We start from the raw sequence: 24,875 nt of genomic DNA on the forward strand, positions 1-24,875 counted from the left end.
AAAACAAGAGATGTGGTTTGACTATAAGGTAACACGTAAGAATTGGAAAAACATGGCCAGCATCTGAGAGTGGTCTCAGATTCAAATCTGGCTTCTGCAAATGAGGCAGAGTTTTAGGGTCTTCACGGGCTACATAAGAATTTAAAGTGCTCAGCATAGTGACTGGCTCAGTCACCACAATTATAAAATCAGCAGCAATCTGAACAAAATCCAGGAGGCACATCATCCATCATTCCCATCCACCACTCTTGGGTAACAGGCTTTAATCATCCTCCCCAACTACACACACTCTCTCTCTCAGACACACTGTTTCTCAGAATTAATCATCTATGGCCAAATCGGTCTGAGTTTCTGTGCCACTTTCAAGGCAATGTTGAATCCAGAAAAGGCAGGCAAGGGGGAGGTGATCAGAAGCCAAATCCAAAATGGCGTGCAAACTTGGTAAGCAATGAAATCACTGCAAGCAAGTCCAGGGATTACAGGGATGGGGCCCGTGGCATGAAAATTCCTGGAGGGGGAGTGCCGAGATTTGGCCTAAGCATAGATGCTGAGGTCAGGAGGGGTTTGGGTGGTTGGAAATAAGATGAGTGTACTGGGTGAAAGATGGCGGGAGTCCTGGGCTGGAGGGAGTAAAAAACCAGTTTTTCTGAGATGACTCATCGAAAGGGGCCCAGGAAGCACGTTCCGAGCTCAGTCCCCAAGTGACATCCTCCCTATGCCCTTCCTGCTTAGCTTGTCACATGCCTCACGTGAGGCTCATCACAGCAGACCTTGCCCTTGGCTCCATATACCTTTTGCATCTCCAGAAGCTGCCAGGCCAAGTTCTCATCCAGGCAGTGCAACCTGGGCCAACAGTCAATTCTTCAGGGCCTGTGCTTGTCCTATGAGAGCCAAACCCAGAGAACCCAGTGATAGCAGGAGCCGCTGGTACAGAGACCATGGCCACATTTTCAGCTTGTCTGGAAATTTCTGGCTCCATAAGGCAATCAGGTAGGAGTGCTGGTCTGAAGTTCATTAAGAGCCCGTGATCTGGAACTTTGTGGCCCATCACAGCACTGGATCCTGTCCAGAAGCCTAAGGAGCAATAGCAGCAGGCACCAAGTGTCACATCACTGAAGCTGGCCGGGCTTGGCTGCTACAATGCCAGCTGGTGCTGGGTCACCAGGGACCATTCATCAAGGTAATGTCATCCACAGGGTAGTGGCATATAGAGAGAGACCTGCAGGTCCTCACATTTACTGAGGGGACAGACCTTGTCGGCTACCTGTGAAGCTGATCAGTTTCATTGGTGCTGATCACATGCCTCTTCTGGGCCTCTTTTTAAAGAATGATTCTAATATTCTTACTGCATCTCCAGACTGCACTGGCTCCCACTACCAGTGACAGGATGTCTCCATCCTCTTTAGCATGACACAAACTAGCTTCAACCTGCTACCCTGAGCTCCAGCCATGCTGACCTGTGCGCAAGGGGTTCCAACTGCTTTTACACCTCCCTGCCTTTGGACTTGCCATTTCCTATTCTAGAATATCACATATCCACTTCATGAACACCTACTCTTTAAGAATCTACTCGAGTGTGTGTATAAAACATCCTAAGGAATCTGCCAAAAACTATTACAACTGGTATATGAGTTCAGCAAGGTTACGGGATAACAATATCAATATACAAAAATTAACTATATTTCTACGTACAATGAAAAATTCAAAATGAAAGAAAGCAATCCCATTTACAATAGCATCAAAAATAATAAAATACTTGGGAGTAAGTTTAACAAAAGAAGTGTAAACTTTATACTCTGAAAACTACAAAACATTGTTAAAAGAAATAAAAGAAGATCTAAATAAATGGAAAACATCCCATGTTCATGGATTAGAAGACTTAAATGGTTAAGACGAGAATATTCCTCAAATTGATCTACAAATTCAACATAATTTCTATCAGAATCCCAGCTGACTTCTTTGTAGAAATTGGCAAGCTGATTGATTCTAAAATTCCTATGGAAGTGCAAGAGACCCAGAATAGCCAAAACAATTCTGAAAAGAAGAACAAAGTAAGAGGACTTATACTTCCTGTTTTCAAAACTTACTACAGAAGTCAAGGCAGTATGGTACTGGGATAAGGAGAGACATATAGACCAATGGAATAAAACAGAGAGTCCAGAAATAAACTCAAATATCTACAGTCAATTGGTTTGTACAAGGTCCCAAGATCATTCAATGGGGAAAGAATAGTCTTCAAAAAACAGTGCTGGAACAACTGCATAGCCACATGCAAAAGAATGAAGTTGGAGCCCAACCTCATAGCATTTACAAAAATAACTGAAAATGGATCAAAGACCTAAATGTAAAAGCTAACACTGTATAACTCTTAGAATAAAACATAGAGTAAGTCTTCATGGATTTGGCAGTGATTCCTTACCTTGGATTTGGCAGTGATTTCTTTTTTGAGACGGAGTCTCGTTCTGTCGCCCAGGCTGGAGTGCAGTGGCGTGATCTTGGCTCACTGCAAGCTCCGCCTCCCGGGTTCACGCCTTTCTCCTGCCTCAGCCTCCCCAGTAGCTGGGACTACAGGCACCTGCCACCACACCCAGCTAAATTTTTTTGTATTTTAGTAAAGACGGGGTTTCACCTTGTTAGCCAGGATGGTCTCGATCTCCTGACCTCGTGATCCACCCGTCTCGGCCGCCCAAAGTGCTGGGATTACAGGCGTGAGCCACCGCGCCCGGCCTGGCAGTGATTTCTTAAGACATTACACCAAAAGCACAAGAAACAAAAGGAAAATATATGTAAATTAAACTTTATGAAAATAAAAAAAGCTTCTGCACATCAAACAGAAAATGTTTTGAAGATGCTTTAGGAACCAGGGCAGCAGTGGTGATGGTGATAAAAAAGGGTGATGACCAAATAGTCATCGCACTTATTCTACTGTTTTGTCATTGTCTATTTGCGTGTCTGTTTCTCTTTTAAGCTGGTGATCCCTCTGGAGGGTAAGCATCTGTCGCTTGTACGCTTCTGGATCCCCTCTGCTCAACACAGAACAGACGTTGAATAAATGTGATTTGAACTGGAAAGAAAAAAGACACTGTCAAGAAAGGGAAAAGATAATCCACAGAATGGGAGAAAATATTTATAAATCATGTATCTGCAATGGTCTAGAATTCAGAATATGTAAAAATCATTTATAATTTGACAAGAAACCCAGGCCGGGCGCAGTGGCTCATGCCTGTAATCCTAGCACTTTGGGAGGCCAAGGTGGGTGGATCATCTGAGGTCAGGAGTTTGAGACCAGCCTGGCCAACATGGCAAAACCTCGTCTCTACTAAAGATACAAAAATTAGCCAGATGTGGTAGTGTGTGCCTGTAGTCCTAGCTACTTGGGAGGCTGAGGCAGGAGAATCGCTTGAACCCAGGAGGTGGAGGTTGCAATGAGTCGAGATCGTGCCACTGCACTCTAGCCTGGGTGACAGAGTGAGACTCAGTCTAAGAAAAAAAAAGACAACCAACCCAATTAAAAATAGGCAAAAACTTAAAAAGACACTTCCCCAAAGAAGATATTCAAATGGCTTACAAGCGCATAAAAAGGTGTGCTACATCACTGATCATTAAGCAAACAAACACAAAGTACCAAGAGACACCACTTCTTACCCATAAAGGTGGCTGGAATTTTTTTTTAAGTGGAAAATAAAAAGTGTCGGCAAAGACATGGAGAAATTAGAACCTTCATATGTTGCTAGTGGAAATGTAAAATGCTACAGCCACTGTGAAAAACAATTTGGTGATTCCTCAAAAAGCTAAACGTAGAATTACTATATGACCCAGCAGCCCCCCTCCTAAGTACATACCCCCCAAAATTGAAACACATTGAAAAAGGTGTTCAAGCAAAACTTTCACATGAATGTTCATAGCAGTACTATTCATAATGCTCAAAGGGTGGAAACAATCCAAATGTCTGTCAACTATAAATGGATTAACAAAATAATAAAAATATTCCATTAACAAAAATGGAAAACAATAGAATATTATTCGGCCATAAAAAGTAACAAAATACTGACATATGCTACACAACATGGGTGAGGCTTAAAAACAGTAGGGGAGCACCGTGGCTCATGCCTGTAATCCCAGCCCTTTGGAAGGCCAAGGCAGGTGGACCATGAGGTCCAGAGATCGAGACCATCTTGGCCAACATGGTGAAACCCTGTCTCTACTAAAAATACAAAAACTAGCTGGGCGTTGTGGCGCACGCCTGTTGTTCCAGCTACTTGGGAGGATGAGGCAAGAGAATCACTTGAACCCAGGAGACGGAGGTTGCAGTGAGCTGAGATGGTGCCACTGCACTCCAGCCTGGTGACACAGCAAGACTCCTTCTCAAAACAAACTCCACATATTTACACAAATTATCCAAAATTGGCAATATAGAGACAGAAACTAGATTAGTGGCTGTTTAAGGTTGGGAGGATAGGCGGTGGTGGCTAACGGATACGGACTTCTCTTTATGTTGATGAAAACATTTTAAAGTTGACTGGGGTGATATTTGCACATATCTGTGAATATACTGAAATCCACTGACTTGTACATTTTAATGGGTGAATTGGATGATACGCAAATTATATTTCATTAAAGCCTTTTTAAAAAGAATCCACTTCGATGACACTTGAAAGCGTCATGCAGGCAGCATGGGGTTGGTTGCCAGGCATCAGAATATTACTCTTAAGTGAGGACTTTATTATTATTATTATTTTATTATTTTTGGAGGCAGAGTCTCATTCTGTCGCCCAGGCTGGACCACAGTAGCACCATCCTGGCTCACTGCAACCTCCACCTCAGCCTCCTAAGTAGCTGGGATTACAGACATGCACCACCACGACTGGCTAATTTTTGTACTTTTAGTAGAGATGGGGTTTCATCCTGTTGCCCAGGCTGGTCTCGAACTGCCAAGCTCAGGCAATCCCCCTACCTTGGCCTCCCAGTGTGTTAGGATTACAGGTGTGAGCCACCATGCCCAGCCTTATTTCTAAATACACACATAAATTATCAGAGTCACTAATAAATCATTCTACTTAAGAAGAGAGAGAGGGCCGGGCACGGTGGCTCACGCCTGTAATCCCAGCACTTTGGGAGGCTGGGGCAGGTGGATCGCCTGAGGTCGGGAGTTTGGGGGCAGCCTGACCAACGTGGATAAACCCCATCTCTACTAAAAATATAAAACTAGCTGGGTATGGTGGCGCATGCCTGTAATCCCAGCGATTCGAGAGGCTGAGGCAAGAGAATCGCTTGAACCCGGGAGGCAGAGGCTGTGGTGAGCCAAGATCGGGCCACTGCACTCCAGCCTGGCAAGAAGAGTGAAACTCCGTCTCAAAAAAAAAAAGACGAGAGAGAGAGAGAGAGAGAGAGAGAGAGATCAGACGGGAAGGGAAGGAGGAAGGAAGGAAATGAGGAGGGCGGACAGGATACAGCCAAAGAATGGCCTAGACTCGTGCTTCAGCAGAAGCTGCCAGAAAGGCAGGAGTTCTCCAGGTGGATCTGAACCCTACAATGGCCGAGGGGCAGCCTGGAATGACCCCAAGTGGTGATACCCTAACACAGCTACAACTGCAAATCTCAACAGGCTGTACCCTCCATCCTTAGAGGTTTTAAGGAAAGGAGCTACTTAAATCTCTTAACTAATCTGTGATTATAAACTGACTCTTTCAAATCACAGATTATAAACTGTGTTCTTTCAAATATCTCTTCCAAACCCCCTCATGGTAGAGAAAATCAACATCCAGTCCCAAGATCTTGAGGTGTAATTGAAGCAGCCATATTTGGGCATGAAACGTGTTTGAAATCTCCTGCTTTGCCTTTAAATTCATGCACTCTTGCTAATGTTCTATTCTTGATGTAGCAGCAAGGGCACGTTCACTTTGTTAAAGTCCATCCATAACAGGCATTTGTACACCAATGTTCACAGCAGCATTATTCCCAGTCACCAAAAGGTAAAAACAACCCACATGGCGACAGGGGAGGAGGAGATAAACAAATGTGGTCTATCCATACAGTGGGATATTATTCAGGCTCAAAAAGGAAGGAAATTCTGACACAGGTTACAACATGAAAAAACCTGGAAGCCATGCTAAGTAAAACGAGCCAGACATGAAAAGACAAATATCACATATTCCACTTACATTAAGTACCTAGAGTTCAGTCATACTCATGGAGACAGAAAGTAGAATGGGGGCTGCTAGGGATTGGTGGGAGGGGGCGATGGGAGTTAGTGTTCAATGGGCACAGAGTTTCTGTTTTGGAAGATGCAAAAGTACCAGAGATGGCTGATGGTGATGGTAGCACAGCAGTGTCAACATACTTAACGCCACCGCACTGTACACTTGAAAATAGTTAAGATGGTGAGTTTTATGTTATTTATATTTTACCACAATAAACACAACAAAAGCAACCCAAAAAGCCTATATGGGTATATGCTTAGGATCAATGTGATTTTACTGATACGCTATTCTTGGGGTGGGTGAAAGCATCTTTAGAAATATGCTTTTCTGGCCGGTTGCGGTGGCTCACGCCTGTCATCCCAGCACTTTGGGAGGCCAAGACGGGCGGATCACGAGGTCAGGAGATTGAGACCATCCTGGCTAACACGGTGAAACCCCATCTCTACTAAAAATACAAAAAATTAGCCGGGCATGGTGGTGGGCGCCTGTGGTCCCAGCTACTCAAGAGGCTGAGGCAGGAGAATGGTGTGAACCCGGGAGGTGGAGCTTGCAGTGAGCCAAGATTGTGCCACTGCACTCCAGCCTGGGAGACAGAGAGAGACTCTGCCTCAAAAAAAAAAAAAAAAAAAAATGCTTTTCCCTGGGTATCATGGTGGACACCTGCAATCCCAGCTATTCGGGAGGCTGAGGCAAGAGAATCTCTTGAACCTGGAAGGTGCAGGTTGCAGTGAGCCGAGATCACACCACTGCACTCCAGCCTGGGTGACAGAGTGAGACTCTGTGTCAAAAAAAAAAAAAAGAAAAGAAAAGAAAAGAAATGTGCTTTTCTCAATTTTATACTTGTAATTGTTTTAGAAAGATATTTAGAAAAGTATCTTTCTCACTACATCTTTGAGTCATGCAGGCACCCTGAAGAGCTGTACTGTGTTTACCTTGGTACCCCAATGGTATATCAGGACAAGACTGGGGGCACAAGAAGTTCATGGATCCAAGTTCCAGAAAGATATTATAAAGAAACTGCAAATCAAGTTGTTCACAAGTCATTACCGTAAGTTATTTTGTCATAAGTGTATGTTTTATAGGCAAGCGGCATCATTTTTGTAGAAGATACCCTCGGCACACTGTTGGCAACACATCAAGGAGGGTATGTCTGTTGCCACAGGACATCCAGAGGGCCAGCTGTGTCTGCCTGTCTGACATGGATTGTAGGAATGAAAAAACTAAAAAGAAAACATCGCTCTTTGCTTGGAAGACTATAATTAAATATAATACTTAAGGTATCCCAAGTGAAGGGATCAAAAGCCCTGGACAAGAAGAACCTACTAACTGTGTTCTTAACCACACCCTCAGCATCTGCTTAGTTTTTGTTCTCATCTGCCACACACGCTACTTGTCTGGTAATATTGTTACTGCCACAGGAAGTGCAAAAGATTTGTTAAAACTCTGGACAGAAATCTGAACTAAACAGTCCCCATCATCCTTTATCATCATCAATCAAGTGGCTATTCTTTCTTAGTTTGTTTTTGAGACAGGGTCCCACTCTGTTGCCCAGACTGGAGTATACTACAGCCTTGACCTCCTGGGCTGAAGCAATCTTCCTGCCTCAGCCTCCTGAGTAGCTGGGACTATACCACGCCTGGCTAATTTTTTTTTCTTTTTTTGTAGAGACGGGGTCTCCTTATGTTGCCAGCTATTCTGAAAAGGTGCCTAGAGACGTCCCTGACGCTGGTCACGGAAGAAGGGCTGCCAACACGCTTGGCTGTGTTCCCTGTTGAGCAAGTGCTGTGTTGGACAGCAGTGGGCGCATGTGTGGAAGTACTCAGGTGAGAGATTTCTGATGTCTTGCTTCAACTTACATAGGACTGAAGACTTAAGAGACTCAGCTGTGTGTTGCTCTGGCTGCATCTCTGTGAATGTCTCGTTGGCCCTTCCTTTTCTAGCCTGCAACTGCTATTCCCTGCTATTCTGTGAGCCTAGAGCAGGCCACTTCATCTGAGGCCTCATGGACCACCCAGGGTGTGAGTGCCATGCAGACCGACCACAAAAGCCTTTCTCCAGGGGGAAATGGATGGTGACAGTAACAAGCTGCTCATGTAAAGCCAGGCAGCCCCTGGGAATGGGAAATCATATCTCCTGCTGTGGTTTGAATACGTGTCCCTCCAAAAAAATTCATGTTGAAATTTAATCCCCAATGTGGCAGTTTTGAGAGGTGGGGCCTTTAAGAGGTGGTTGAATCATGAGTGCTCTGACCTCATAAACTGATGAATCCATTCATCAATTAATAGATGAATGGGTTATCAACAGAAGGGAATTGGTGGCTTTACAAGAGGAAAAGAGACTTGAGCTAGCATGTTACCATGCTCAGCCCCCTCACAATGTGATGTCCTGCATCACCTTGGTATACTGCCAATTCCCCACCAGCAAGAAGGCCCTCACCAGATACAGCTCCTGGACTTTGGACTTCTCGGCCTTCATAACAGTAAGAACTAAATTCCTTTTGTTTAATAAACTACCGAGTTCCAGGTATTCTGTTATAAGCAACAGAAAATGGCCTAAAACACCTCCTAAGGCTCCCCAAACTTTAAAATGAAGGAAGCAGTCATGCTTGTGTAACTGCAGCTGCTGGTGTGGAATCACCTAGAAATTCTTCCTCCATGGAGACAGCCTATTAGCTAAGGAAAAAGAATCTATGGCTGTCAGAAGGCAGGGTGGTTTAAGGTTAATGTCTTGCCACTTTGGAGTTCCTCCAGTTGAATGGAATTGGGTTGACCAGTTTCTCTGCCTCTAACTGGCTATTTTATGGAAGGTCGGTTCATTCCCTATTTCAAAGCAACAAGCATAACAGCAGAACATCTAGGAATCCTATGAAAAGGGAATCCTTTTTCCCACATGACCTGCCAAGAAAGGAGAATTCCAACTTATGAGTCTCATTAACAAGGGGGAGAAATTTCTCCATCACTCCATTTCAAAAGCAAATAAACATAAGTAATGAAAATGCTAAAAGCAGAAGGCTCTGGTGTTGTATTAGTCTGTTCTCACGCTGCTAATAAAGACATACCTGAGACTGGGTACTTTGTAAAGGAAGGAGGTTTAATGGACTCACAATGCCACATGGCTGGGGAGGCCTCACAATCATGGCAGAGGACAAAGGAAGAGCAAAGGCATGTCTTACATGGTGGCAGGCAAGAGAGCGTGTGCAGGGGGACTCCTATTTATAAAACCATCATCTCTCATGAGATTTACTCACTACCACAGGAACAACTGGGGAAAGATCTATCCCCATGTTTCAACTACCTTTCATCGGGTCCTTCCTACAACACATGGGAATTATGGCAGCTACAGTTCAAGATGAGATTTGGGTGGGGACACAGCCAAGCCATATCAGGTGTTACATATCTTCATTGGTTAAATGCAGAATAAAGTTGTGCATAAACTAACGATTTCAATGGGAAGCCTATATACCCCCACTTCTCTGTCATAGGATTTGAGGGCTTCAGCATGAAGGTACCAGCTGTCAGAGTACTCAGGTGATGCTAAAGAAGGGAGATTGTCCTCTATCAGATTTCTTTCTGGGGCCTTTGTTTCATCCAGGAATCCCAGCAACAGTCATTTCACTCATCCTATTTTTATACCTTGGAGTCAAATAATGAGGAAGTATACTGCTCTCCAGTTCAGAGAGGGCAGCTCTGAGCTCTTACAGTTTTGCAATGAGCTAGGAAACAAACCCTGGCTTCCTGACTTTGCAGTTCATTTATCTCAAGCACCAAATGTCCAATTACTAAATATTTACACAGGGATTTCTGACAGCAGGTGTATAGGAAGTGATAAGCCCAGGATGAAGCCTGAGCCAAGAAGAACTCTTCAGAGAGCAGCTGAGAGTCCATGAGTAACATGGAGAACCAGAATCACCAAAGCCCAGCCATGAGGAGGCTGGGTTAGATCCTGGCTCCCTGGGTCACCAGCTGTGCCCTCTGGACAGCTTATCTGTTTACCAATTTCCTCAGCTGAGAAATGAATTTGAAAATACCCACCTAACTCTTTAGTGGGACCTTGTGAGAATCAAATGACATCGTGGACAGAAAAGTGGTTTGAAAGGAATAATATACAATACGAATGTAACAAGTTACACAAATCAACAGAACTCAGATCGACTATAAAAAAAAGGCATTTTGGGGAAAATTGGGAAATGTTTAAATGTAGACTGCTATTTGGCATTAGATGATACCAAATAACTTTTTCTTTTTAGTTTTCTTAGGTCTAAAGATAACATCATAGTTATTTAATATCTTTAGAAATCATACTGAAATACGTAGCAATGAAATGACATGATGTATGGGATTTGTTTTAAACTACTTCAATGACAGAGAAAGGGACAGATGACATACATGTAGCAAAATAACTGTTGAAACTCAGTGAGAAGCTTATGAGGCATCATTACACCCTTCTCTCTACCTTTCTGCATACTTGAAATTTTTTTCGAATAAAAAGTAAACAATGTAGTGTTTTCTGGGACTCAACACCTTCGCTGATGGTCATGTCCAGAGCACAGAAAATCTGTTTCCTTCACAAAGCCCTTCCACACTGGCCATCTAGAGGTCAAAGGACAAGGACTTGGGAAGAGGCCAGGAGAGGCCAGGCAAGGAGCCCCATTGGAAATAAAATAAATAGAAGCATCTTTGCAGAATCTCCTATCTGTGATGCTTAAAATGTCAGCCAATGTGTGATGTCAAGTACATGTTTCGTTTTCAGACCTGAGTTTCATACTCAATTTTGCCACTCAATGCCTAAATGACCTTAGACTAAGTCACTTTCTAACACAAACTTACAGGGAAGCAAATGCACGTGCATGAACAAACACACATATACATACACACACGCACACATATGCACTCATATACACACAAGTGCACACACGCATGCAAACTCATACATATGCAAACATGCACACCAACACCAATACACATACACACACATACAGGTGTGCACACACATGCACACAGGAATGCATATGCACACACATAAACATGCAGACATGCACACAGGAATACATATGCGCACACACACATGCAAACATGCACACACACAAATACACATACAAGTGTGCACACAGGAACACATAAGCACACACATACATGCACACACACATACACACACCTGCACACACATATACACCCATGTGTGCACATAAACACACACCGGTGCACATATATACACAAACACGTGTGGGCACACACGTGCACATACATGTGCGCACATGCATACACAAACGTGCCCTGCACACATACACACATACACACACACACACAGATCAGTGACTCAATTTTCTTGGGGAGAGCACTGGTAGCCACCAGGGCCCATGAGGCGGCATGCATTTTGTCATGGGTCTGATGGCCATTCCAGGGCAGATGTTAGGGACCAGGAAGAGGAATGGGACAAAGGTGAGGAGATTAAAAATGTAGTCAAGTTAGGATGCAGTGAGTCAGTCACTTACCTGGGAGCTGCCCAGGGAAATGAACTCTTCCTCTTCCATCCTAAACCCCACCCCTGACCATTAAGTACACGATACACCATCAATAACTAATTCATTCCACCAAAGATGACAAATGGTGTTTTGGGGTTCCAGGACAGACAGGCTAGCGGTGGTGTAGGGGAGGGACCTGGAGTAAGAGGTACGGTTTCAGTCCCCACACTGACTAACCCAGTGGCCCTGAGTCTCATCGTTTTTCTTCCTCTGGGAGAAAAAAAAAAAAAAAGTACTGGTTTTGAGATCTCCGCAGTTTCAAGATCTTAGGGAAGAAACTAATTTGGAGCATGTTTCTGTCATGCACATCTCTCCCCTCATCAGGGCTTGGAGTTTCCTAACCATATTGGGTAGTTCAGCCCCCTCCCTCGCCGAGTTCTGCGGTGTTCTCTTCTTCTCACCCTAGCTCCGCCCCGCACTCCTGCAGTTTTTTGATGGGTCTTAGCCCCGGCACGGAGAGGAGGGAACCTCGCTTGTTTCTCCCAATCATCTCTATTCCAGCGCTGATTCCTGGGACACTTCAGGCAGGCAGCTATACCTGGAAGGCTTCCAGATCTGGGTTGGTGAGAAGGGACGCGGTGGGCAAAGCTCCTGCGTAAAAGTTGTAGGCACTTGGGACCGCGGGACCAAAGGCGCAAGATTGAGATCAGCTGTAGCCATGGGTTCGCTCGTGCCCGTTCTTTCCAACTCCAGGGCTTCTCGGTATGAGGCGGGAAAGGGTCCCTGGTCCCCGGAGAGCCAGGGAGACTTGGGAGTGCATACCTGGCGTGCCGAGCGCGCCTCTGCTCCCTCAGGACTCAGGGCGCTCCCGCGCTCCCAACAGCCTTTCGGGCAGGCTGGGGGTTGAACCGGGTTCAAGCAGTGGGTGCTACAGCTCCCAGGCGCAGCCCGTGTGTTCCCGCCCCTACTCTGTCCCAGCCCAGCACGCTCTACATTCCCAAAACCACAGCCCCGAGGGCACCCACTGTCCCACGCCCCGTCGCCCCGCGTGCCCAACTCCTCAAAGCCAGAACTCGGAAGACGCTGTCCCTGGAGCCACGCTGCACTCTCCAAGACGCCCAACACGCACCGAGACTCGACTGGCTGTGTCCCGCCTGACTACGGGCGCTCGGGACGATCAAGGGATCCAGCGCCTCACTTCCCGGGCGCGCCAGCAGCCGCGCCGCGCCCGGCCCAGACGAGGTGGGACTGGGCGGGGCCGCAGGAGGACCCTTTAGCCTGCACGTCCTCTCATTGCTCCCCGCAAGATGTTCTCGGGAACCGCCAGACACTTTCGAGAGGCAGCCCCGCGCAGGGCGAAGCCTGGAGATCCCACAGGGACGCTCCCGCTTTCTCGCGAACCGCTTCGGGGAGGGGGTGGCGCGGAAGCGCTCTTACTTGGTTTCAGGGATCCGCAGTGGTCGGGCTGGGACCGCGCTCTTCACGGTGGTCTCCCTCTGCTTCAGCCGCCACGGAGCCCCTTTCCCCAGCAGAGGAGGCGGCTGAGGTCTCCGATGGCTGGAGAAAGCAAGCACCAACTGCAGATAGCCACGCGCAGGAGTCGCGCGTTTACTCTTTTCCCCCTTACTTTTAACCAGAGGAGGATGGCAAACCCCTCCCCGGACCCACCCCCTTCCCCGAAGGCGGCCGCCGCTGCAGGCCCGGCCTCCAGCCTCTTTTGTTGTAATTCGAGAGCGGCCCCTCCCAGCGCCAGAGGGAGCTCTGCGGGGGAGGCCAAGGCCTGCGGGGCAGCCCTTCCCAGGCCCCTCGCGGCCGGGTTTCCGGAGCCTGAGAAGTCTGGAAGGGGGCCTTTCCTCGGGAGATTCCTCTACCCCTTCCCCCACGCAGCGCTCCCAGAATTTAACCCTTCGATGCCCTTATCCAGCAGCCTTAGGGCCCGTGCCTTGTCCACCTCCTATCCCGAAAACCCTGGCCCTCCCTGGCGCATAGTATACGCTCAATTAAAGCTGCCGAATGAAAAGTTTTGAGAAACTTGCATCCATCTCGCCTGGGTTTCACCTCCCTTTTCCTGTAGGGGGAAACCGATCCTGAACAAGTAAATAAACAGCCCCCTTTCGGCCAGCCGATCACATCTATGGCCTTGGCCAAGGCTCTCCTCCGAGGACTAGTTTTCTTCTTTGTAAATTCAACGCTTTGGATTCCGTGACCTCTGGAGTCCTTTCTGGAATGGCAGGGCTGGGATTAACAAGCCCTGTGCTTGGGGACTGAACAGGACACAGCTAACGGGTGGCCATTGTGCAGAAGGACCTCCTGTGCCTGGCTCTGAGGCTCCTGGGTGGGGGATGGGCATGCTGGGAGAGCCCTCTGCACAGAGAGGGCTCCTTAAGCAACACCAGGGCTTTGCCAGGCCCAAGGAGGCAGCTAGCTGCAAAACAAGGGACCCCTGTGCCAAAGTGAACTGTCACCTGAAAGGCAGCTCCTTTCTCAGTCCTCTCTTACTCCACCCCCTGACTAGATAAACTCTTCCCAAATCTCACCTCCAGCCCAGGCTTCTCTCCTAAGCCGTGGATATTTAAATCCAGTGGCCCCAGAAGGACTTTCACCTGGACATTCCCATGGCCATAGCTAACCAGGCAGGCCCCAAACCTTGACCCCTGTGAGCTCTCCCAGGCTCTCCCGTTGCCTCCTCCTTACCCTCCCCACTGATTAGTCCCTGGCTCTGGTGGGCAGTAGAGGGAAAGAAAGAGTCAGAGGAAGGGGGTGTAGTTATCAAAGGTAGGGGGAGGGATCTTTGTGGTGGTGGAATTGTTCAGTATCTTGAGATACAGAAAACTACACAGGTGATAAAATTGTATAGAACTTAATACACCAAATAAAATTTCAGCCTGTAGTCCCAGCTACTGGAGAGGCTGAGAAAGGAGAATGGCGTGAACCCGGGAGGCGGAGCTTGCAGTGAGCCGAGATCATGCCACGGCACTCCAGCCTGGGCGGTGAGCAAGACTCCATCTCAAAAAAATAAATAAATAAAAATTAAAATTAAAAAAAAATCCTCCGTGGCTCCAGGGTCCTCAAAATGTAATCTGAATCCCTTGATTAAGCTGACAGGGCCCCTGGGGCATTTCCAGCCTGCCCATCTCCCAACCCCATCTCACCTCTCCCCCTGGGCCTTACTTTCTGTGCTCCTATAAGCCTTCTATTTCACACCCCAGGGCTTTTGAACATGACATTCCCTTGTCTTCTCTGTACAGTAATGCCTGGTTATTGAGCTTTCACTCAGCTGTCACACCCTACACAGTGCCTGGATATACTAGATGCTCAATAAATGCTAGTGAAACTGGGCTTTCCGCTTTCCCCATCTCCCATCCTTCCACTTCTAGTCCTACGCCCTCCTGCTAAAGCATTCACCAATAAGGTAGAAAACGAAAGGAGACCAATTTTGTAAATAATCTTTGTGTGTTACAAGGAAAAGCAAACTTCTTTTGAAATATTCAGAAAATATGTAAAAATATAAGGAAGAAATTGTCACTCTGGTGTCTTATCACCCATAAATACCCTACTGTTTGGGTATTTCCTTCAGAATATTTGTTCAACCAAATTGTAGTTATGCCTTATTTTTTTTTTTTTTTTTTTTTTTTTTTTTTTGGAGACAGAGTCTAGCTCTGACTCCCAAGCTGGAGTTCAGTGGCGCAATCTTGGCTCACTGCAACCTCCGCCTCCCAGGTTCAGGCGATTCTTGTCTGTCTCAGCCTCCTGAGTAGCTGGGATTACAGGCGTGCACTACCATGCATGGCTAATTTTTGTATTTTTAGTAAAGACAGGGTTTCACCATGCTGGCCGGGCTGGCCTCGAACTCCTGGTTTCAAGTGGTCCACCCACCTCTACCTCCCAAAGTGCTGGGGTTACGGACGTGAACCACTGCACCTGGCCTCTGATTTTTTTTTTTTTTTTTTTTTTTACCATATCATTTTGTGTTCATTTTTCAATGTAATTTTTAATGGTTTTAGAGAGTTCTGGTCTGAAATTATTGTGCAATGGAGTCATTTCTCCATTATTGGATATTCAGTTGTTTACAGCTTTTTGCTAGTGTAAATTACACCATGACAATTATCCTTTGAAAGGAATATTTATTGATTGGGTACAGTGTGGTTTCTGCTAATTGTATGTTACAGATGAAAAAGCCCAGGCTCAGAGAAGTGATTTTCCCAGCATCACAGAGCCGGTGAATGACCGAGCTGTGAGAACCAAAAGGAGCTTGACTCCTCCAGCGATTATTAGTGGCCCACACTGGAGGCCTCAGTAAGTCCATCTCTGCCTCACCATGTCCTCACTTCCAAGAGAAAATGAGTCAAGTATTTGAAGCTTGCACTGGGTGGTTTATTGATGCACTTTTGTTGAACTGAAATGAAGACCTAGGAGACTACTTCGGGACAGCAGCAGACCCTTGTCCCAGATGAAAGAAAATGATAGCGGTATGCCTTATGTCTGTAAGTCTGGATACACCTCCCACCCTGCCACCTCCACCACTCAGGTCCTGCACTGCTGCAGAGGCAGAGTCGTACAATGAGTTCAGGGCATGCTTGTGCAGTCAGGGGGCCTGGGTTCAAATCTTGGCTCCACCGATGGAGTTCACTGATGTGAACTCTCTTTTCCTTCACATGCTTCATCTCTAAGAAGCGCCTCACTCAAAATGCTCCTAAGAGGTTGGGTGGGATGGCTCGCGCTTGTAATCTCAGCACTGTGAGGGGCCAAGGTGGGCGGGTTGCTTGAGTCTAGGAATTTGAGACCAGCCTGGGCAACATGGCAAAACCCTGTCTCTACAAAAAATATAAAAATTAGCCAGGCATGGTGGTGCGGGCTTGTAGTCCTAGCTACTTGGGGGGCTGGGGCAGGAGGATCGCTTGAGCCCAGGAGGTCAAGACTGCATTTGAGCTGAGATCACGCCACTGCACTCCGGCCTGGGTGACAAAGTGATACCCGTTAAAAAAAAGAAAAGAAAGAAACAGCTCCACAGGAGTAAAAGGACTGAATGGGCTCAGAACAGTCCCTGGTATGGTACTTGTACAATAAATGTTGCGTTGTGAGGAGGGTATCTTTGAGGAGGGTACAGTGACTCCTTGTCCCTCAGGGCTTCAGACCCCGCACAGGGAGAGGGAAGGCAACACCTCCTGCCCACCCCATCCCCAGGGTCATGTGATCCTGCATTAGGATCCATTCCCAGAATGTGATTACTGAGTCAAAGTCTAGAGGCTATTTTTTCTTTTTTTTCCCCTTGGCTTTTGCACTCTCTTACCAAATCACTCTTCTACCAGAAGCATAGCATGTCCCAGTAGGCACAGGCTGAGGCTCCAGGGAGGCCCAGCGAATGCTGTAGCCAGTCTGTGTCTTCATGCTGCTTATATGCCAGAGTAGGAGACTGACAAGAAACAAAGACACAGAAATGAGGAAATGTGGGAGTCGGGTGGCGACGGAGTGCTACAGAGAAAACAAGCTGGTAAGGAGGACAGAAGGTGAAGGAGGCTCACCCCACTGGTCCAGTGGGGGTGGCTAGGGAAGGCCCGTCTGATGAAGTGGGAAAGTCGGAGTGATTTTAGTAGGTATTAGTAATGATTACTTAGATGAATAAAAATGCAGAAATGAGTAGTTAAATTTATAGAACTGAAGAAGAGGCTCCCTGTGGTCTATTTGTTAAATTAAATGGGGAAACCAGTCAACCAACCAATCAAACAAACACTGATCCAGCCGTGTGGGAAAGTGATTTGGAAATATAGTCACGAGCCGCATAATGACATTTCAGTCGAAATGGTCCAGGTGTATGACGGCTGTCCCGTATCAGTTGGTGGTCTCATAATGTTATAATAGAGCTGAAAAATTTATCTCTCCTATTGACGCCATAGCTGTTGTGATATTGTAGTGCAAGAAATTATTCATGTGTTTGTAGTGATGCTGGTGTAAACAACCTACAAGCTGCCAGTCATATGACAGTCTAGCACATATCACTATGTACAGTACATAATAATTGATAATGATAATAAATCACTGTGGTGCTGGCTTATATATTTACTCTACTAGACTTTTAATTGTTATTTTAGGGTGCACTTTTACTTATTTAAAAATAAAACTGTCTGGGTGCAGTGGCTCATGCCTATTATCCCAGCACTTTGGGAGGCCAAGGTGGGCAGATGACCTGTGGTAGGGAGTTTGAGACCAGACTGGCCAACATGGTGAAACCCTGTCTCTACTAAAAAAAAATATAAAAATTAGCCTGGGCATGGTGGTGGGTGCCTGTAATCCCAGTTACTCGGGAGGCTGAGGTAGGAGAATCACTTGAACCCAGGAGGTGGAGGTTGTAGTGAGCCGAGATCACACCACTGCACTCCAGCCTGGGTGACAAAGCAAGACTCCATCTCAAAAAAAAAAAAAAAAAAAAAAAAAAAAAAAAAGCCTAACTGTAAAACATCCTCAGGTCCTTCAAGAAGTACCCAGAAGAAGGCATTGTTATCCTAGGAGATGACAGCCCATGTCTGTTAACGCCCCTGAAGACCTTTCCAGTGGGCCAAGATGTGGAGGTGGAGGACTGACACTGATGATCATGACCCTGTGCAGGCCTAGGCTAATATGCATGTTTATGTCTTAGTTTTTAACAAAGAAGTTTACAACACAGACAAAAATAAATAATTTCAAAACTAGAAAAAAGCTTACAGAATACGAGAAAACAATTTGGTACAGATGTACAAAGTGTGTTTTAAGCTAAGTGTTATTAACAAGGTCAAAAAATGTTTTAAAAGCCATTTATAAAGTAAAAGAGTTACAGTAACCTCAGGCTAATTTATTGTTGAAAAAAGAAATCTTTTGTATACATTGAGTGTAGCCTAAGTGTGCGGTGTTTATAAAGCCCACAGTAGTGTACAGTGTACGTTCACTCACCACGCACTGCCTGACTCAGCCAAAGCAGCTTCCAGTCCTGCAAGCTTCCTTCATGGTAAATGCCCTCCCTAAACCGGTCTATCTTTATTTTGAGACAGAGTCTGGCTCTGTTGCCCAGGCTGGAGTGCAGTGACGCAATCTCAGCTCACTGCAAGCTCTGCCTCCCGGGTTCACGCCATTCTCCTGCCTCAGCCTCCCAAGTAGCTGGGACCACAGGCGCCCGCCACCATGCCTGACTAATATTTAGTATTTTTAGCAGAGACGAAGTTTCACCTTATTGGCCAGGATGGTCTCGATCCCGGACCTCGTGATCTGCCTGCCTGGGCCTCCCAAAGTGCTGGGATTACAGGCATGAGCCACCGCGCCCGGCCTTATCTTTTTTTTTTTTTTTTACTGTATCTTTTCTATGTTTAGATATGTTTAGATACGCAAATACTTAACACTGTGTTACAAATGCCTGCGGTATTCAGAACAGTCTGAATATGCTGTACAACTCTGTAGCATAGGAGCAACTGGCTATCCCATATACCCTAGGAGTGTAGTAAGGTATACCACCTAGGGTTGCATAAGTACACTGTGTGATGTTTGCACAAAGACAAAATCGCCTAATGACAAATTTTTCAGAATGTATTTCCTCCTATCATTAAGCAATTCACATCAGTGTATGCCAAAGGGTTGGTGTTTGATCTGGCCTTGGGGAAGGGATGGTCACAAAGATCACATATTCCACTGTTCCTATGTTGGCCAGATATCTATCAGGTCCTATGATTTGGCTTCCGTGTTTCTCATCATTCCAAACCTGAACATTTTATCACAACCACTTTTGATGAGTGTGGACATTTCTTCAGCGGAGAGAATGGGGAGGAGGCGGCGAACTCCTGCCTCCTCTGAGGAAGCAGCGCCCCTTAGTGGTCTGTCTGTCACACAGCAATGTGAGCTTGCTCTCTTCAGAGCCAAGCTATACCAATGGGGTTAAAACCCTAAAAATCTGAAGATTTAAAGGGTTAAAATATAAAGAGACGCCAGGTAAGTTAAAAACTTGTGCTCCAAGCATCTTGTTTACAGACATGGAACCCGAGGCCCAGAGAGCTGTCAACCCGAGCACCTTCCCTAGGAGGGTTTAGCAGGAGTGCTGAGACCAGACCCAGACCCAGGTCAGCTAAGCCCCAGGAGAGCTCCAAATCTACTCAGAAAGCACAGTTGTAAATTGCATGTGTGCAGTCAGGAGCGGTTAGGACATATCTGCCTTTTTCCTAGGAAACACAACGTTTTTACATTGAAAAGTGTAATTTCATTTAATCTATTTTCTAGGATGTAAAAGTATTCTGTCAACCACAGCATGCTAACTTCATCCCTTTCCTTTCCTTTCCTTTTGCTTAATTTATTATTATTATTATTATTATTATAATCATCATCATCATATATACTTTTTGAGACGGAGTTTCAGTCTTGCTGCCCAGGCTGGAGTGCAGTGGCACAATCTCGGCTCACTGCAACCTCCACCTCCTGGGTTCAAGCGATTCTCCTGCCTCAGCTTCCTGAGTAGCTGGGATTACAGGCGTGTGCCACTAAGCCTGGCTATTTATTTATTTATTTATTTATTTATTTATTTATTTATTTTTAGTAGACATAAGGTTTCACTGTGTTGGTCAGGCTGGTCTCGAACTCCCGACCTCAAGTGATCCCACTGCCTCAGCCTCCCAAAGTGCTGGGATTACAGGCATGAGCCACCACCGCACCGGGCCTTCTTTTGCTTAATTTATTATTAATCATCATCATTAACAGCCTGTTTGAGAGTATGAAACAGTTTACTTGGAGGAGCTCAAAGCTTCTCATAGCTTTCTCTAATGAAGAAAGCCATGCAGGGCAGTCCTCTGTGTTCAGCAAAGAAGGAAATTCAGACTGGGAGGGAGAAGCCTTCCATGAGACCAGGTTCCACAACTAACCTGCCCTTTCCATCACTCGCTTGGGCTGGGAGTGACTCAGTCCCTCCAACAACTTCTTGTGCTTGGAGCCCATTTGGGGCCCAGTTCAGCGTGACATCACTCAGTGCTTTGAAGTGGGACCAGGATCAGAACAACTCAAGCAGCCTGGGAAGGTCCTATTCATAACAATAGTAATAAAAAGTGTGCTTTCCTCTCCTGGGGATTACCATATCTGAAATCTGGCAATCAGAAATTAGTTCCTTTGAGTGAACTACCAATACATGCAACAGTGTTTTAGTCCATTTTCTGTTGCTATAACAGAATACCACAGACTTGATAATTTAAAATGAACAGAAATATATTTGACTCCAGGTTCTGGAGGCTGGGAATTCCAAGGGCATGGCACTAGGAAGGGAGAGCAAAGAAGAGAGCAAGAGGGGGCAGAGTCCCCTTTATAAAAAGCCCACTCTTGAAATAACATTAATTCATTCATGAGGGCAGAGCTGTCATGACCTAGTCCCCTCTTATTAGACCCCAACTCCCAACTCTGATGCATTGGGGGTTAAGTTCCCAACACATAAACTCTGGCATACACATTCAAACCACAGCAAGCAGTATGGTGGAATTTCAAACATATCAGGATGCCTACCCCAGCTCCAACACGCACAAAAAAGCCAGCCACAAAAGGGTGATATACTGCATGATCCACTCATAACTCTAGAAAACTCTAGAAAAGTTGGCTGGGTGCGGTGGCTCAAGCCTGTAATCGCAGCACTTTGGGAGGCTGAGATAGGCGGATCATGAGGTCAGGAGATCGAGACCATCCTGGCTAACATGGTGAAACCCCGTCTCTACTAAAAAATACAGAACACTAGCCAGGCGAGGTGGCGGGCGCCTGTAGTCCCAGCTACTCGGGAGGCTTTCGATGAGCTGAGATCCAGCCCCTGCACTCCAGCCTGGATGACAGAGCGAGACTCCCTCTCAAAGGAAAAAAAGAAAAGAAAGAAAACTCTAGAAAAGTCAAAACTAAATGGCAGGGACTGAAAGCAGATCACTGGCACCCTGAGGCTGGAGGTGGGGTGGGAGTGGCCTGGGAAGGAGCATGAGGGAGCTTTCTGTGGTGATGGAAATGGCCTATACCTTGGTTGTGGTGGTGTTTATATTAGCATAGGTGTTTGTCTCAAACTCATGAAACTGAACACTTAAAATGGGTGACTTTAGGTAAATTCCTCCATAATAAAGTTGATTTTGAAAATTAGTCCCTTGGGTGCCCCTCTTCTATCCTTTTTCAAAATGAAAAGTTTGGGCCAGGCTTGAAGGCTCATGCCTGTAATCCCAGCACTTTGGGAGGCTGAGATGGCAGGATAGCTTGATCTCAGGAGGTCAAGACTGCAGTGAACTATGATGATGTCATTGCACTCCAGCCAGGGCAACACAGCAAGATCCCATCTCTAAATAAATAAATGAAATAAAATAAAATAAAAAGTTTGGGGAAGAGTAATGAGGGGTAATAGAGCACAGTAGCTGGAGCAATACTGCCTGGGTTTGAATCCCAGCTCCACCACTTACTAACCATAACTGATCAAGTTATTTAACCTCACTGGGCCTCAGTTTTCTCACCTGTAAAATAGGCAGGGACCTCATAGGATGCTTGCAAGGCTGAAATGAATGTATGCATGTGAAGTGCTCAGAGCCCAATGCCTGGCAGACAGCAAGTGCCACTCAGTTATAAACATTTACATGGACGTGACTTGTTAGACACAGACTCGCTTCAAATTGACAGCTTTTTTCTAGTTATGATTCTTTAAAAATTTTAAGACCAGTTTTAGATTTACAGAAAAATATAAACAGAAAATGTAGAGAGCTCCCATATGCCCCCCATACACAGTGAGTTTCCCCTATTATTTTCATCTTGCATTTCAGTGGTACATTTATCACAACTGATGAGCCAATATGGACACATGATTATTAACTGAAGTCTGCACTTTACATTAGGGCTCATTCTTTGTGTTGTATATTCGATGGATTTTCACAAATGAAAATTTGTGAAATTTTCATTTGCAGCATCATGCATCATGCATCATGCATCATTGCAACATCTTGAAGAATGATTTCACTGCCTTAAAAATTCCCTGTGTTCTACCTTTTTACCCCTCCCTTCCCCATAACCCCTGGCAACCACAGATCTTTTCACTGTCTCCATAGCTTTGCCAACTCCAGAGTGTCCCATAGTTGGAGTCATACAGTAGGTAGACTTTCCAAGAGGGGTCTCTTTCACTTAATAATATACATACTTATTTATTTATTTATTTTTAGAGCCAGAGTCTCACTATATTGCCCAGGCTGGTTCCAAACTCCTGGCCTTAAGTGATCCTCCCACCTCAGCCTTCCGAAGTGCTGCAATTACAGGAGTGAGCCACTGCAACCGGTCTCACTTAGTAATATACATTTTATTTATTTATTTATTTTTTTATTTTTGAGACGGAGTCTCACTCTGTCGCCCAGGCTGGAGTGCAGTGGGCGGATCTCAGCTCACTGCAAGCTGCGCCTCCCGGGTTTATGCCATTCTCCTGCCTCAGCCTCCCCAGTAACTGGGACTACAGGCGCCCGCCACCTCGCCTGGCTAATTTTTTGTGTTTTTTTAGTAGAGACGGGGTTTCACTGGGTTAGCCAGGATGGTCTCGATCTCCTGACCTCGTGATCCGCCCGTCTCGGCCTCCCAAAGTGCTGGGATTACAGGCTTGAGCCACTGCGCCCGGCCTAGTAATATACATTTAAGATCCCATGCCTGCTCATGGGCTGATAGCTCATTTTGCTTTTCTTTTTCTTTTTCTTTTTTTTTTTTTTTTTTTTTTGAGACAGAGTCTCAAGAGCAGTAGCACGATCTCGGCTCACTGCAACCTCTGCCTCCTGGGTTCAAGTAATTCTCCTGCCTCAGCCTCACGAGTACTAGGATAACAGGCGCTCACCCCCATGCCCTGCTGATTTGTGTATTTTTAGTAGAAGCGGGGTTTCACCATCTTGGCCACACTGGTCTTGAACTCCTGACCTCAAATGATCTATCCACCTCAGATTACAGGCATAAGCCACCATGCCCGGCCGATACCTCATTTTTCAAATTGCTGAATAATATTCCATTGTTGGGATGTACCACAGTTTATTCATCCATTCATCTGTTAAAAGACATCTTGGTTGTTTCTGAGTTTGAGCTATTATGAATGAAGCTATTATAAATATTCATGTATAAGTTTTTGTGTGGACTTAAGCTTTTAACACCTGTGGGCACATATCAAAGAGTACAAACAACAGTTGCTGGATCTTATTGTAAAAGTATGTCTAATTTTGTCAAACTGGCCCGGCGCGGTGGCTCATGCCTGTAATCCCAGCACTTTGGGAGGCCGAGGTGGGTGGATCACGAGGTCAGGAGATCGAGACTATCCTGGCTAACATGGTGAAACCCCGTCTCTACTAAAAATACAAAAAATTAGCCAGGCATAGTGGCAGGTGCCTGTAGTCCCAGCTACTCGGGAGGCTGAGGCAGGAGAATGGCATGAACCTGGGAGGCAGAGCTTGCAGTGAGCTGAGATCGCACCACTACATTCCAGCCTGGGCCACACAGCCAGACTCCATATCAAAAAAAAAAAAAAAAAAAAAGAAAAAGAAAAGAAAGAAACTGCCAAACTGTCTTCAGAAATGACTGTACCATTTTGCATTGTGACCAGCAGTGAATGAGAGTTGCTGTTACTCTACATCTTTGCCAGCATTTGATGTTGTCAGGGGTCTGGATTTTAGCCATCTATTAGAATTAGCCATTCTAACAGATGCCTAGTGGTGTCTCGTTGTTCTAATTTGCAATTCTGATAACATATGATGTGGAGAATCTTTTCATGTCTGTGTTTGCCATCTGTACATCTTTGGTGAGGTATCTGCTCAGATCTTTTGCCCCCCTCTTTTTTTTTTTTTTTTTTTTGAGACGCAGTCTCCCTCTGTCACCCAGGCTGGAGTGCAGTGGTGTGAGCGTGGCTCACTGCAACCTCTGCCTCCCAGGTTCAAGCGATTTTCTGCCTGGGCCTCCTGAGTAGCTGGGATTACAGGTGCCCACCACCACGCCCAGCTATTTTTTGTATTTTTGTTCATTTTTAAAAACCGGGTGTTGACTTTTAAGAGTTCTTTGTATATTTTGGACTCAAGTCCTTTCTCAGATATGTGTTTTGCAAAATTTTCTCCCAGTTCGTGACTTGTCTTTCCATTCTCCAAATCGTTTTCCACCAAGCATCTAGAATGCCATCATACCTTCCTGTCTGTGGGAGTGTGTGTGTGTTTAATGGAGTGGGAGGAGGAGAGAGAAGGACAACATTTGGAGGG

General features: G+C 45.8%; 1 protein-coding gene across 1 annotated transcript in view; it reads right to left on the reverse strand.

Moving 5' to 3' along the window:
• Nucleotides 1-13,385, reverse strand: part of LOXL2 (lysyl oxidase like 2) — a 109,359-nt gene extending 95,974 nt beyond the window's left edge. Inside the window, exon 1 of the mRNA XM_030938183.1 lies at nucleotides 13,099-13,385. The gene's annotated coding sequence lies outside the window, so the exon portion shown is untranslated. The remainder of the gene's footprint in view (nucleotides 1-13,098) is intronic.
• Between the last annotated feature and the right edge of the window lie 11,490 nt (nucleotides 13,386-24,875).

Source organism: Rhinopithecus roxellana, chromosome 9 (assembly GCF_007565055.1).
Source record: "Rhinopithecus roxellana isolate Shanxi Qingling chromosome 9, ASM756505v1, whole genome shotgun sequence".
NCBI classification, from domain to species: domain Eukaryota; kingdom Metazoa; phylum Chordata; class Mammalia; order Primates; family Cercopithecidae; genus Rhinopithecus; species Rhinopithecus roxellana.